At 37.6% G+C, this 16,370-nt stretch overlaps 1 long non-coding RNA gene across 1 annotated transcript in view; it reads left to right on the top strand.

Moving 5' to 3' along the window:
- LOC134760079 (uncharacterized) overlaps window positions 1-16,370 on the top strand; it is a 115,670-nt gene that overhangs the window by 81,311 nt on the left and 17,989 nt on the right. The window lies entirely within an intron of this gene.

Here is a 16,370-nt window from a genome sequence, read left to right as displayed (position 1 = left end):
GTGACCCGAGTTGCCACCGCTGGCTGGGGCAGCCTGCTTTTATTCTCTTATCTGGCCCCACCCACATCTGGCTGATTGGTCCATTTTACAGAGAGCCGATTGGTCTGTTTTACAGAGAACTGATTGGTCCGTTTTGACAGGGTGCTGATTGGTGCATTTACAATCCCTGAGCTAGACACAAAAGTTCTCCAAGTCCCCACTAGATTAGCTAAATACAGAGTGTCAATTGGTGTATTTACAAACCCTGAGCTAGACACAGAGTGCTGATTGGCGCATTTACAAACCCTGAGCTAGATACAGAGTGCCGATTGGTGCATTCACAATCCCTTAGCTAGACATAAAATTTCTCCACTCCCCACCAGATTAATTAGATACACAGTGTCCATTGGTGCATTCACAAACCCTGAGCTAGACACAGGGTGCTGATTGGTGTGTTTACAAACCTTGAGCTAGATACAGAGTGCTGATTGCTGTATTTACAATCCCTTAGCTAGACATAAAGATTCTCCAAGTCCCCACCAGACTCAGGAGCCTAGCTGGCTTCACCCAGTGGTTCCCCACCAGGGCACAGGTGGAGCTGCCTGCCAGTCCCAGGCCATGAGCCCCACTCCTCAGCCCTTGGGGAGTCCATGGGACTGGGCACCCTGGAGCAGGGGCCAGTGCTTGTTGGGGAGGATGGGGCGGCCTTGGAAGGGGGGTGGCGGTGGGGCAGGGGGCGGGGTGAGGCGGGGGGGGGGGCGGCGGCGGGGGGGGGCGGCGGCGGCGGGGGGGGGCGGCGGCGGCGGGGGGGGGCGGCGGCGGCGGGGGGGGGGCGGCGGCGGGGGGGGGGCGGCGGCGGGGGGGGGCGGCGGCGGGGGGGGGCGGCGGCGGGGGGGGCGGGGGGGGCGGCGGCGGGGGGGGCGGCGGGGGGGGGGGCGGCGGTGGCGGGCCGGGGAGGCTCAGGCATGGCGGGCTGCAGGTCCCCAGCCCTGCCCCGCAGGGAGGCAGCTAAGGCCCCAGAAATCCAGCACAGCAGCTGCTGGCCCAGGTGCGAAGCCCCTCACTGCCTGGTGCTGGCGGGGCGGCCGGACGGCCGCTCTGAGAGCGCGGGGCCTGCGGAGCCCACGCCCACCCGGAACTCGCGCTGGCTCGCAAGCGCAGCGCGCAGCCGGGTTCCTGCCCGCGCCTCTCCGTCCACACCTCCCGGCAAGCTGAGGGAGCCGGCTCCAGCCTTGGCCAGTCCAGAAAGGGGCTCCCACAGTGCAGCGGCAGGTTGAAGGGCTCTTCAAGCGCGGCCAGAGTGGGCGCCAAGGCCGAGGCGGCGCCCAGAGCGAGCGAGGGCTGTGAGGGCCGCCAGCATGCTGTCACCTCTCATAATGGGATTTCTGGATAGGTAGTTCTGCTTTAATTTTTAACAACTAAAAATAACCAATATACCACATTTTATTTAGAAGAATTGCATTATAAAACAAATGTTTTACAACAACTAACTGTAATTAATTCTTTTGTTATATGTGCCTGAATACACCGAAAAGTTAGTAGTTTCTTTTTTAGGTGATAGGGTAATAGATGACTTTTGTTTTCTTTCTTTGTGCTTTTATTTATTTTTCTTTTTTTAACATATAACTAATGTATATTATTTATAAATTAGAAAAAATCTCACAAGCTATTTATATTTTTAAGAATTTTACACGTTATTTTTTAAACTAGGTTCAATGCTTATGTTTATTTAGAAAATCTGATTATTGCCATCTGTTTTCACATATCTTCAGTGTTGTTAACAATTCATGGCGTGTGTTTCTGTGTCGGAGTCAGGAGGGAGCTGAAAAGATGCAGTTTTATCTCCAAAGGAAAGCTAAGATGATTTAAAAAAAAATCTTAGTTACTGTCTTATGCAACTTGAGGGTGATCAATGAGGCTTTGGCCAAGTGTTTCTCGACAAAGTTCCGACTTAGTGTTTCTAATAAAGGGCATTGAGTTTTGTGTGAGTCAACATATTTGAAGGCACTGTCTTTACCATCTTCATTGTTGAAAACAGCTTGTCACGTCTCGTTCATATTTAGTCTGTTTTCTTGTTAACCATGAAAGCAAAGTGGTATATGGGATATTGTAGAATCTGCTGCTGCTTTTAATTCTGCATCTTTACTACTTTGATTGATTCTTTTAGAGTTGTTTATCTTTTTTTTTTAATGTGAGGTTGCATAGTCCAAGGATTCTGGTTTATTTTATGAATGTTAAACATTATTGAAATCACATAATTTTAATTAGACAGCGAATGCCCAATTAAACTATTCCTACCTTATAGTCTCAAACTTTTGGGAATTTTACTTGGCAATTTCTTCATAAATATATTCATCTGCCTTTTAAATAGCTTTCAAGTTTTGTGATATGAAGGCTCTACCATCAAATTATTCTTTCATATTGGAATTATATCGATCAATACATGTCTTTAAAGTGCTGAATTTTATGGAGCATCCATATATCAAATCTCAGGGCTGTAGATGGACATCCTTTCATTGATCACAGCTTGAACCTGAGCAGAGGATGATGGACAGAAACATGATTTAAGAAGTGATAAATCTGTTGTAGCAGACCTATGATCTCCTGGTCTCAACCTTACAAATGCTATTGGTGACAATTGTGGCTAAATTGATTAGTTATTGTCCTTAGGTTTGCAACTCTGACTCTAAACTCATATTGGGCTGAAAAATTTAAATATCTTGTTTCCAGGAGTCTTCATTTTTGGTATCAGTAAATAATCCACATTTATTTTCCGTTTGAGTGCTTTCTCTGTACTTCTTCCTAAGTGAGGGCACTGGACTGACTTTCTTCTGAATAGGTATAAAATTTTGGCCGTTAGTATTTTTGTCAACCCTGCTTTAATTAAGAATAACAACAGGTTATGTGAATGTTGGCTGGAAATCAAGATTTGGAAGGGTTTTACTGCAAAGAAAAATCTGAAGTTCATGATTCAATGCATTGTGAAGCTAGTATTGAACCTGGTTAAATCAAATTACACTGAGCTCATGGCCGTAGTCTATGATATAGTTGCTCAGACTGGCCTTATTTTCCATTTTCTTCCATTAAAATACCATCCAAAACTGAAAATATCACAAAGAACTGCATTCAAGATACCTATTTGGATGGAAAATGGCACCTTTAACTGCATCTTTTTGTAGTGACTTAGAGGGTTCAGTGACTGAAATGTATTTTTTTTCTTCTTTCTTTTTCTGCTTTGTTGTATTCATGCTTACAAGCACTGCCTGCAAATGACAAAACCGTAGGGGAATAACCTATACTATATAGGCTTCCCTATGTCATTGAGAACAAGAGAGGATGTTAAGAAAGTGTTGATTTTTGTAATAATTCACTCAAGTTTAAGTTCTGTTGATAGGTACCATAGTGTTTAGGAAAAAAAAAAAAAGAGACAAGAAGCTTACATAAAGCACAATTTTGAGTTTTATTTTACATTGTATAAAGTAGAAGAATAAGGGCCCAGGGATTTCAATTCCAGAAATGTAAAAATCAAAAAGGTAAAGTAATGAAGGTGACTCTTTTAATCACAAATGGAAGTGATACATAAGTTACAATCAAAATTTTAAAATGAACTCATTTTAATATGCCTAAACTTTATTTGACAAGCTATTTAACATAGCCTATGAGCCAGGCACTGATTAAGCACTTTGGCATTTTGTGAATATTCACTTACTTAAACCTCATAAGTAACACTATAAATACTGATACTATCATCAGCAACCCCATTCTACAGATGGGTGGTTGCTTGTGTTGAAAAAATAGCTAGTAGTTAGCAGAGCTGGAATTCAAGCCCAGCAGGTGACTCATGTCCACCAGCAGCAATCCCTTTGCCTCCCTAGTACAGGTGACTGTTGTCAGAGCCCCTGGTTGGAGTGGGAGGAGCCTAGAGGTGCTGCTCACTAGACTTGGCTCAGAGGTTGCAAAAATAGTATAACTGCCCTCCCAAACGTAATGGCCACTGTGGTCAGCAGCTCTTCTAAGAAGATCCTTTTGGGTTAATTCAATAAAATAACTCTTTATGTCTTTGGAGCAGTGTGGGGAGAATTTCTTCTAAAATGGATGGAGGAGTGGAAGTTAAAAGAAGTGAACAAAACAGGTGGCAATCTTTCATATGTGGTGTGTTTTCTCTCTTTTCCTGACCCCAATTTCCTTTGAAGGCACAAAATGCTTAGTTGAAAAGGGATTGAAGCTGTATTTACAGGTTACAGAAGTGGCTCTGTCAGTCACTCAGTTACCTCCTAGAAATATACCTATCCCACTTGGACTCATCCTTCTTCTCCTAAGTACCCATCAGTTCCCCTCTCCCACTAATTTTTTGTCTTCCTTCTGCAAACCTATTTATGCATTAGTTCCCACCCAGATCCCATACTCTGGCACACCCCTTACTTAGCTACCTATTTCTGAATGTGATTCTGAGGGATTTCATGGAAATGTTTACAATTGGATACCTTTTGGGTTCCTAGTTTGCCCAAAGGCAGACAGTAAACAGATTCTTTTAAGGTAAGGATTAATAGAATTTAAGAGAATGTTTTTAAGCCCTTAAACTGCTGTTTCAGTCTCTCAAAAGCTGAGTATCAAAGATTGAGTATCAAAGTTACACTTCAAGTTAGTAACAACCAAATACTGTTTTTTCATTCTGTTGTCTTTTGGTAAAAATTACATTTTTTGAAAGTAAATTTTTATAATAATCATTAAGATGTTTAGAAACCAAGTTCTTCAGGATAAAGAAGTTTATGTTATGTTGGAAAAGTTCTGGCTCCAGAGATATTTCTAAATTGAGGCCAGGACACAAAAATATTGTCAAACAACAATTTCTAAGCATTATAATTTTTAAGTTTTTCATTTTGTATATTCAAAAATCATTTTGTTATGTATTAATGAGTCAATAGTAGTGCACTTAGTTAATGCTATTTTTGTTTTTTTTGTTGTTTTTCTGAATTATCAGTATGTGATAAATAAAACTCAAAGTACTATTTCTTTTTCCCTTGGCTTAAAAATTTGGCTTTAGGTGAAATGGACACTGCTGTGCTGACCCTGGGCTTTTTAAAGCTCTGTTGTAAAAGCTATAAATGGTTTCTTAACATGCCCCTCACATCTCAAATATCTTTTTCCACAAGGACTACAAAATAACAAAATGTGCATCTGAGGCTTTGACACACACAGTGAAAATAGAAAGAGGAGGGGGAAATTCACTTCTTTATTAGGATGGCTTAAGTAACAGAGAGGGAGAGCCAAAGGGGTGAATGGCCTTATTCATGCTTGGTATTCCATAAAAGAATTGGGGTGCTTCTTTTTCTGATCCCCTGCAAGCATTCAGTTGCATAAGCTGGTGAATGAAAACATACCCCAATACAAAGCATTTTTTAAAAAAGGATTCTGTTCTTGAATGTATTCTTTGTCTTAGTTCTTACTTCAGATGACTCCTTGCTTATGAGTATTTCCTTTGCATACTGTAAAGGGAAAAAAAAGATAACTTCCCTCTCATGAGAGATTATTAAAGGGCAAGGGTAAGGAGAAAAGTGGAAACCAGGAAAGGATGAGGAACAAATGGATAGAGTAAAGCAATTAGCATAATGTATTCATCCTGCAAAATGTTTTGCCTCAGGTCCCAGTGGGATCAGTTGTAGAGATATAGATTCTAGTCTGTGTGTAGAAAAGATGCATAAAGTAACTTGTCTGAACACTTGCTTATGACTGAATTCAAGGCTTTTTCTGTCTGGTTCCAATTCTACATGTAAAATATAAGGGTACTCTGTATTGAAATCCTGCTTCAGTGTATTCCAGTGGTTTAGTGGGCTGCAGGGGAGAACAGAATGCCAAAAGACTGCTGCTTTAAAAATATATCTTGGTACAAGATACCCTTGACACACCTGTCTTGATCCTACAGACTCTATTAATGAGAATCTTAGCAAAACTGATTAGGTTACTTGTGTAAGGTCTGGGGCTATAACCCTGAGCTTGTGTGGAGCTGAAAACTTTTAATCCCTAGTTTCTAAATGTCCCCTTTAGCATCAACAGCTGCAATACAAACAAATCAGCTAATATGTTGTATATCCAGAAAAATGTCTCAGTAAAATATGATTCTGTAGAGTGTTGCTTATTTATGCCTTTGACATCTTCCTCTCCCCCAAATCCTGACTGTAGTTAGATGAGACCAATCCAGTTAGGGCATAATGGTTTATTTATTCTGAATTTTAATGAAAACATGAAAGGATATGTTGAGAGTTATAAAGACAATACCATGAGAAAGTATACATTTTATTGGTATACATATGTCTATATACAAATTGTAACCTCCACAAGACGAGTTATGGTATAATGTTTATTGTTGGGGTCTTTAATTCTTAGCACAGTACTTGACACAGGGTCACAGTATATGTTTGTTAAATAAATGAATGAAAAAGTGAAGTCTGATAATTTCTGCGAGTACTAATAATTACTTTTATTTAGTACCACTAAGAGAATAATTTTGAGAAGTTTATTCCGTTAAGAAATTTCATAGTCTTTGCTTAGTATTTGCTCACAGTATAGTAATGAGTCTCTGTCACTTCATATTTAGGGAGGGTCTACTTTCTTCAAAATGCTGGTGCCCTACTTAATTCATTTACTCTTGCTGTGTCTTTATTGTGCAATTTTTTGATAGCTTCTTCTGTAGCACCATTAAGCATCTTCATACCTGAAATGGCAGTTCATGTAGATTAATTACACTTTAATTATTATGCATGTAATATCATTTAGGTTATACAGCTATTTATTGAGCACTTACCATATGTTGAGGACTTTTGAAGTTACAGTGAATAATGAGTTATAGTCCCTGGTCTCACATACCAATTTTACAAGCCAGAAAATATGTGAAAAATGAATTTTAAAAAGTTCAAATTATTGGAGAAAACAATAAACCATCAATATTTCCTGGTTGAGAAATTCCAAGATTCTTTCGTATTTGAAAAGACATTTTGTATCGTCTGTTATTCAGCTGCCTTTAAGAAGAGTTGAAACAACAAAGAAGTGATTTTAGTGGAGGATATGTAGTATAAGAAATAGGTAAATTGATTTGATTTCTCTAACTTTGTCAAAAGACTTTTTTTGAATAAATTATTTTATACTTAGTGTACTTTTTTCTATTTTTAAATTAGAATTTCTGAATTATGGCTTGGAAATTACTTTCTGTTGCTGCCATTCTGATGTTTCTGTGTCCCCTGACTTCCTTTGGTGGAATTGTTTGTATCTCTGAAGAAAAAAACTTCTTCGGTAGCTGCTTAAGAAAGGATATTTGAGAAATAAGTTTTTATGCTTTCTTGCACATCTGAAAATTTCTTTCACCCTCAATTTGGTTAATAGCTGTGTTCAATATAGCATTTTGTATTAAAAATGTATCTCCCTCAGAATATTGAAAACATTGATTCCTTATAGTTCCAGCATTGGTATTGAGACATGCCATTCTGTTTCCTATGCCTTGTATGTGACATATACGTGCAGTCATGCATTGCTTAATGAGAAGAATGCCTTATGAGAAATTAATCGTTACATGATTTTGTCATGTGTGAACATCATAGAGTGTACATAGTACATAAACCTGGATGGCATAGCCTACTACACATGTAGACAATATGGTATAGCCTAGCACTCCTAGGCTACAAACCTATATAGCATGTTACTATACTGAATACTGTAAGCAATTGGAAGACAATGGTATCTGTACATCTAAACATAGGAAATGTGTAGTAAATATATGGTATAAAAGATAAAAAATGGTACCTCTGTATAGGACACTTACGAATGGTGCTTCAGGATTAGAAGTTGCTCTGGGTGAGTCAGTGAGTGATGAATGAATGTGAAGGACCAGGATGTTACTGTACACTACTGTGGAATTTATAAACACTGTACAGTTAGGCTATACTAAATTTGTAAAAAATATTTCTTTCTTCAGTAATAAGTTAACCTTAGCTTACTATAACTTTTTTTTACCTTATAAAGTTTTAAAATATTTTAAAACTTTTTGACTGTTTTGTAAAAACACTTAGTTTAAAACACATTGTACAGGTATAAAGAAATATTGTACAGCAATACAAAAATATTTTCTTTATATCCTTATTCATAAGTTTTTTCCATTTTAAAATTATTTATTTGTTTACTATTATTTTTTAAAAAACTTTTTTGTTAAAAAAACAAAAATAACACACACAGTATGCCTGGCCATACTGATATGGTTTGGCTGTGTCCCCACCCCAGTCTCATCTTGAATTGTAGCTCCCATAATCCCCAGATATCATGGGAGGGACCTGGTGGGAGGTAACTGAATCATGGGGGCAGGTTTTCCCCATGCTGTTCTCGTGATAGTGAATAAGTCTCATGAGATCTGATGGTTTTATAAAGGGCAGTTCCCCTGCATATGTGCCCTTGCCTGCCACAATGTAAGACGTGCCTTTGCTTCTCCTTCACCTTCTGTCGTGATCGTGAGGCCTCCCCAGCCATGTGGAATTGTGAGTCCATGAAACCTCTTTTTCTTTATAAATTACCAAACCTCGGGTACTTCTTCATAGCAATATGAAAATGGACTAATACAAATATGGAGGATCAGAATCATCAATATCCATGTTTTCCACCTCCACATCTTGTCCCACTGGAAGGTCTTCAGGGACAATAACATGCATGGAGCTGTCATCTCTCCTATGATATATATATATATATATTTTTTTTCTCTTTCTGGATCCTTTTATAATCTTATCAATGTTCTGAATTTCACAGTGATGAGTCTTGGGGTGTGTGTGTGTGTGTATGTGTGGCTTGTTCCTAACATTGGGCGCTTAGTTGCCTTTTTAATCTGGGATATATCCTTCAATTTCTTATAGATTAGGAAATTGAGAGTAAGGCAGTTAAACAACCTGCCAGATCACACAGCTAAGTGACAGAGCCAGGACTGTTTGACTTCCGAATTCTATGTGTAGTGTGTAAAGTTTAGCATAGCACTTTTACTTGTCCCTAATTAAAGTGCCCAGGTGGATGCAGACAAAAGTGACTCAAGGCACATGCTGAAGGAACCCAGTGCTTCTAAAGTATTTTCTTTGCTTTCACGAAGTCTTTTGCAAAATAGTTTTGTAGACCTTAATATTCTTATTTTTCTCAACTTTCAGCCTTCCTTAAAGCTTCTTCTTCCCTTTATAGCCTATCAGCCACTCAGCTCACACACATCAGGGTCCCACATGCTTGACATGTGCCCATCTAACAGATAGTATTCTCACTCAGCATGGATATTAGCACATCTAAAACTCACATCTACAGTTACTGCCATTTCCTGCACAGGGGTTATAATTTCTATACATATGTGAGAAGAGGGAGTTTGCCACAAAATATTACAGATTTTTAGTCTGTAGCATGTGATTGCACAGTTTGTTCATAGGCAAAAACTTGTTAGCAATCTAAGTTCATTTAGTTTTATTTGTTGTTCCTGTAAGTTAAAAAGTTAGGGATAACTACATTTTGATACTCCCTAAGCCACTTCTGACAGAATAAGCCTAGTACACATCTGAAAATGACACTTGTATAATCGCTTATAAAACAAAACTGGGGATTAAAACTATAAGCTTGCATTTTGATGTTCAAATACATAAAAGGAACAAAAATAATAATGCGGATATCCTTTGTAACACAGAAACTGCTTGTGTAGAATTTTGGAGATTAGAGAATTAAAAGGCCCAGGAAAGGCCTTGATGTCCAGAGTCAAATGAAAAATAAAAGTAGGATGGATTTACATTTTACTCTGTTTTCAGGCTTAATTTAAATACTTACTTTTTCTAAGATACTCAAAGAACATTATATATTTAAAGAAATAAATGCTTAGACCATCTGTTGATATTGGTGAATCTGCTTCTCCAGCAGTTAATGTGATTTGCTGTTCTGTTAACAGAACTTTGCTTTCTTTCTTCATGTCCTTGGTTCAAGCTGCCCTTTCTATGCCTTTCTTTTTCTCAAATCCTATTCATTTTTTTCAAGGACACCTCAAATCCCCCTCTCACTTTGAATCCTTTGCTGATAACCTTGGTTTAGAAGTTTTTCTTCTTAACTCATGGAGTTTTTGTTCTACACATTTGGCTTGCTTAACTATTGTTTACAAGTCAGTAGTGCTAAATATGTCTCTGTGGATTTATGTCTTTCATTTCCTATCACCGAGTAAGTACCTTGGCTACCTGTCATTGGCGGTGCCTTGCTTATGCACAGTTACATATCTGTAGAATAACAGATTCACATTTTTAGCCATGCTTCATTTGAAGAGATCATAGCACTGAGATCTTGCGTTAAACAGCATAACATCATGGTTAAAAGTCCAGGGTCTGGAGCCCACACTGTCAGGTCTGAATCTTGGTTTTACTACTTACCAGTTGTGTGATGCTGGGCAAATTACTTAGCTTCATGTTGCTTAGTTTTCTTGTAAAGTGATAATGACACTTACCTGCTAGGATTGGCAGACAGAGTGAATGAATTAATAGTTTTAGGGTATTTGAAACAATATCTGCTATATAAGTATTATAGAAGCATATGTTATAAGTTTTTTTAGATAAAGATCTATAAAAGAGACAATTGTCATCATTTATTTACTTAAAATACTGTGGACCTATAAAGTAGGCTAAATCAAATGGTTTTACTTTGAAAACAAGCATGAACGTGCTAAAATCCATTCTCTCATCTTCTACAATAGTGAATTCACAAATGCTAAAAGTATCTGAAGAAGGTGGCACCACACCTACTCTGGCATTCTTAGCTGTGAAGAGGTGATGATGGCCACCGCAGGCCATATTCAAACTCCTGTGCAGGATAGGAGAGCTCCTCTTCCTTCTTTGATAGCAGCTTTTCCAAAGGTAGCTGAATTCTCCAACTGGGTAGTTTGAATGCAATCAGATTCCCTGTGGGAGAATAATAGGATAAATGACTCACCCCAAGCTCATAGGCAGTCAAGATTTTAGAGCAACAAGTTTTAACATTTTGATGCAGTAGATTTTAGTATTTTCATATAGACATTCCAGTGGGGCAATTGGAGTGACATAAAGTCTATCAAAATAAAATTTGCATTTTGATACACATTACAAACCTCAATCCACTATTTCTGACCCCTAAGAATATAACTCTTTTAAAGTATACTCTTTCAGACATACTCTGAAACTGAGACAGGTGCTTAATTTTCTTCACACAAGCAATACTCTTTCAGAAAATTACTTGTATTACAGAATAAAAATCTTCTAAAGGTTGAAACTGGCACTTAATATGTGTAGCACATTTTTGAAAATCTGAGATTTAAAAAGTGCTAGAAATATATGACTGGTATCACTTTAAAAAATTAGTGACAATATGAAAATACAGTTCCTTATAATCAGTTATTTAAAAGCAAATTTTCTTATGCTATATCAAGAATTCTATTGTTGTTATTGTTTTATAAAACATTACATATAAGAAACTCCCTTCTAAAAATATTGTTACACTGCCCATTTAAAAGGTTGGTAAGTATAGGTTTTAAAATGTAACTGAGCATTGTGAAAAGAGTTTATGCTGAGTAACCACACTTAATGTAAACGATCCGTAGTGACCGACTCTGTGATAATCAGACTATTATTCAATAAATAATTTTTGTCTTAAAAAAACATACATAGCTGAGAACTTTAGTCTTTCAGTCATTTGGCAAGAAAATTGGATGTTTATATTCTGTTTGGAACAATTTTCACTCTACTCCCCCAAATGTCATTAGAAACTATGAGGGTCAAATGTAAGTTTTTTATGTTATAGATGAATGTTGAATAAATGGATAAATGGTGCCTAAACTGTGACAACATCACATTGTTCCAAATCACTCCAACTGTGTGGGATCTGAGCACGCCAGGTAAGTGCTCCAGCCCCACAACAATACTTTGTCATCTGCCTCCTGCTACCCCACCCCCACCTATCTGGCATGTTCTTTCCCTATATATCAGCATAGTTGTTTTCTTCCCTCCTTTAGATCTTTACTAAATGTCATCTTCTCAGCGAGGCTTCCGAGGCTTCCTCGCTATCCTTTATAAAATTGCACCTATTCCTTCCACCTCACACTCTTTGCCTCCTCTTCTCCAGTGCTTGTCACTCTTAAACTTGTTTACATCGGTCTTCCTCCCCTTCAAACTGTAAGCTCCTTAAGGATAGAAGCTTTGAAGATCTAGTTTACAGCCATATCTATAGGGCCTAGAATAATGTCTGGCACATAGCAGGCATTTAACAAATATTCAATGAATGAGAAAATGAGTCCAAAATCTTTTATATATGACTTTGTACTTATGGGTATGTCTGATGTCCTGGAAATAAAGGCATTTCAAAAAAATAATGAAGCTACCATTTAAAGAACAGATATATAGAACAAATCATTATTTTTGTAACATTCTGTGCATTTCAAAGGCTATGCTGTTCTGGTCTTTTCCTTCTTTAGGCTTTCTTTCTTTCTTTTTTTTTTTTTTTAACATAGCCATTATTTTCAGAAACAGCTCTGTTGGACTCTGCCTAATTTTTGTTCAGAGCTCTATTGTAAAGGAATCTGTCTTTGAGGATGCTGACCTTCTTTTCCGTCATTGTCTTGCTTTTTATTTTATACTGTGCTCTTCCTTTGGGACAGAGTCTCTCAAAAGGTTCTCATATATAGGTAAAATTGAATTTGTCTAATGACTTTTAATAAGGTGCTGTAATTTAAAATTTAACAAAATCCATGTGTGAAAAGCAGTGCTGTTCTTTTGTGTAGATAGGTACACTGAGTGATTGTCATAAAAGACACTGCTGTGTTGGTACAAATTTCTGTTAGGTACTCAGTTCTGCTGCATGAAACAGAAAACTGAAATAACAGTGGCTTAAACAAGATAGGGGCTTATTTTTCTTATGTAATGAATGATGCTGGTATTAGCTTCGTGGCTGAGGGTGTCGGGGCTGCAATGTCTACAATTCTTTCAGCCCTTAAGATTTAAAGAAGGAAAATGGAGGGAAAAAAAGGACAAAAATGACTATCAGATGAGTCATATTCCCTTTTTCTGAAGCTTCTCCAAACACCCAACTTTCACGTCCAAGCACTGGCCTGCTCTATATCTCATGGCCACCCCCATCTGCAAGGGAGGTTGCTTTTTCTTTCTTCGGAGCCAACAAAATTGGAATTCCATTAGTGAAGAAGGGGAGAATGGATATAGAGTAGGCAACCAGCAGTCTCTGACAGAGTAAAATATACCTAAAAGGTAAATAACATTTTTATCTGCTTTTTTTAGAAATGAAATTGACCAGGCCACATCACCTGGAGGAAGTGTTTGGAAAATTATCTACAGAAAATTATGTTTCAAGTTTTTAGAAAGCATGGAAGTAAAATACTCTTTATAATGTGCAAATGTAGACTAGAGCAAAGAAGACAGCTTAAATTCTACACCAAAGAACAATTTGTATAACATCCACGTGGTTGTATCTGTTGAAAGACATTGCCCAGAAACAGTTCTAACTGTAAGATTTAAGTTATAATTCATAGTAATTTTAGATAGGTCAGTGTGGATTGTATAGACTATAAAATATGGTGATAAATTATATAATAATTATTTAGATTATATAATTATTTAAGGTCTATTATTTAATATTTATAATTAATATTTCGCAAGGTAGATTATGTAATAATTAAAACAATTATATTTTGTAAATGTTAACAATTTAGAATATTTGTAGCTCATCTGTTTGATAACTAAAACAGATAAAAAATCTGAAATAATGAGTTTGTATGCCTTTAAGTTGTTATTGATTCATTTAGAATTACTTAAATGCAGAGTAATTTTAATTTTTTTATCTCAGAATTTAATTATTTAATTTAAAATTGTAGTAACCCGGGAAATTTGTTGGGAAGTCATTGGCAGGGATGAATTATTATTCCTAAGGAAAAACTTTAAGGTATTTAATTTAAAGTTTCTTTTATTCTTGTAACTACTTAGGAAATGACTTTAGGGGGCTTATCATAATGCCATAAAAATAGTAAATGGAATGAAAGAAATCAGGTCCCTAAAGAAGCAACACACTTCAGTTTTTCAAATGTCTATAATTATACAATAATGTGTTTTAATCCTAGGGGAAAAGTATTTTGGATCTTATTCTTCCTTAATTTTAAATGAATGGGAACCTTGTTGAGTTTAAATTAACATTGCACATTGAATTGCAGTTGTCTTCATTTTTCTTTATTTTAAATGATGGATAAAGAGAGCTGTTTTATTTTCTATAATCTTGTCTAGAAAATGAATTGTAGGTATAATGATGTTTTAGATTAAGTAAGGCTCAGGGGACATAAGTGTGACTCACACATAGTTATTGTGTTCAAGAAGCTTCTAGTCTGATAGGAGAAACATGTCTGAGACATTTACTTCCTTTGTAGCTAAGGGCTGTCTTTGTCCTTTCTGGATGCTCTACAGAATATTATAAACTGGGTAGCTTGTAAACCACAAACATTCATTTCTCACGGTTGTGGAGGGTGAGAAGTCCAAGATCAAGGTGCTGGTAGATTCTGTGTCTAGCGAGGGCTCACTTCCTGGTTCATAGACCACCATGATCTTGCTGTGTCCTTGCATGGCAGAAGGGGCAAGGGAGTTCTCTGGGGTCTCTTTTATAAGGACATTGATCCCATTTATGAGGCCAGAGCCCTAATCACATCCTAAAAGTCCCACCTCCTAAAACCATCACTTTGGGGGTTAAGATTTTAACATATACATTTTAGGGGGACATAAACATTCAGACCATAGGGTTTATGCTAGAGGTATGAACAAAGAGCCATCGGGGTCTGGAGGAGGGCAGATGGTGCCAAAGAGATTGAGGGAAGAAGATGACATTTGACATGGATCTTGAAGGAATTTTACCAGATGAGAGATTAGGGGATGGACATTCAGAGAGGGAACAGGTGATAGAGAGGGAGAGTTCCCTGAATGGACCCTCAGTGAGGAGGGACAGTTAAAGGTGGTGCTTGACAAAAAGTTGAGGCTGACTGTGAAGGGCCTTGTATGTCTCGCTAAGGATTTTGGATCTTACTGGCAGGCAGTGAAGGACTTACAGAGTTTTTAGGCAGCACAGTGATATGACTAAATTCTGCTTTCATGGAATTTAGTCTGCAATGACAATTAAAAGGATGGACTGGGGCAGATATGATTGTTGGTAAGGAGACCACCAGGAGGCCTTCGTGGCAGCCCAGGTGGGATGATCAGAGCATGAGCAGAAGGAGTCATCATAAGGACATAATCGAGAAGGTGGCTTTGGGAAATATTTCTCTTAGAACTAGGCATTTGCTTGTGGAAGTATGTGTGTGTGAGTGCAGGGGTCATGAGTACTTGGAGCTGAGTATAACTCTGATGTTTCTAGCTTGCAAAATTATATAGGTCTTATCTAATGAGTTTAAGAATTTAGAAAGAAATGCAAGGTATTTTGAAGCAAGATAATAAGTTCAATTTGGGATGTTAATTTTTTAAAATATCTGTGTAGGAGAGAGTTGGAGATATGAATTTGGAAATAAGAGTTGAGAGAGAGAGATTCTGGTGTCATCCTCACAAAGATAATTGTTAAAGCTCTGGAAGGAAGATGTCTTATCTCAATTTTGCACATTAACTGAGACTGACAGAGGTTAGTGACTTGTTTAAGGTCACTAGAGCTACCAGGGTAAAAAGTCAACATCTAACCAGGTCTTCTGATCCCACAGTCAATTATTTAATTTCTTTGACCCTCAGTTTCTTTATGTGTAAAGTGAGGATAATGATATCTTCCTCATAATACTTATGATTAAATAATATAATATGTATATGCAGTATCATGAAGTGACACAGGGTCACAATCAGACAGTCATTAAAAGTGTGTTAATTTCCTTCTCCCTTTCCTTCTTTTGTTTACAAATGCTGTTGTGGGTTGACAAAGACTCTCTCCTTGACCAAACTTTAGACAGGCTTCTCTGAAACCTCTTCCAACTAGGGCTCTGTCTTCCAGCGTACTGAGTCTGGTCTTAGCAAGAGTCCTGTTAAGTCAGTTTACGGAATGTCTCTCCATTCTTGGTATCTGATCACTCTTGATATCTGATCATATTTCTCAACCCACACCCTTGATATCTGATCATCCTGAACTAACTTCAGCAGGAATCATGTTAAGATGGTTTAGCAAGAATTCCCCTACACTTGATGGCTCTTCTTAGTAATTTTCTATCCATTGACACCCCTCACCTCCTACTCCTTGGCTATAAATTCCCAACTACTTTAATGTGTTTGGAGTTGAGTGGAATTTCTCTCTCCTATTGTAATAGTCTTGACACCTATTGCAATAGTCTTGAATAAAGTCTTCTTTGCCCATTCAACAAGTGC

This window comes from Pongo abelii, chromosome 15 (genome assembly GCF_028885655.2).
Source record: "Pongo abelii isolate AG06213 chromosome 15, NHGRI_mPonAbe1-v2.0_pri, whole genome shotgun sequence".
In the NCBI taxonomy this organism is placed as follows: Eukaryota; Metazoa; Chordata; class Mammalia; order Primates; family Hominidae; genus Pongo; species Pongo abelii.
Note: the sequence above shows the minus strand (reverse complement) of the source record. Positions and strands in the feature narration are given on the sequence as shown.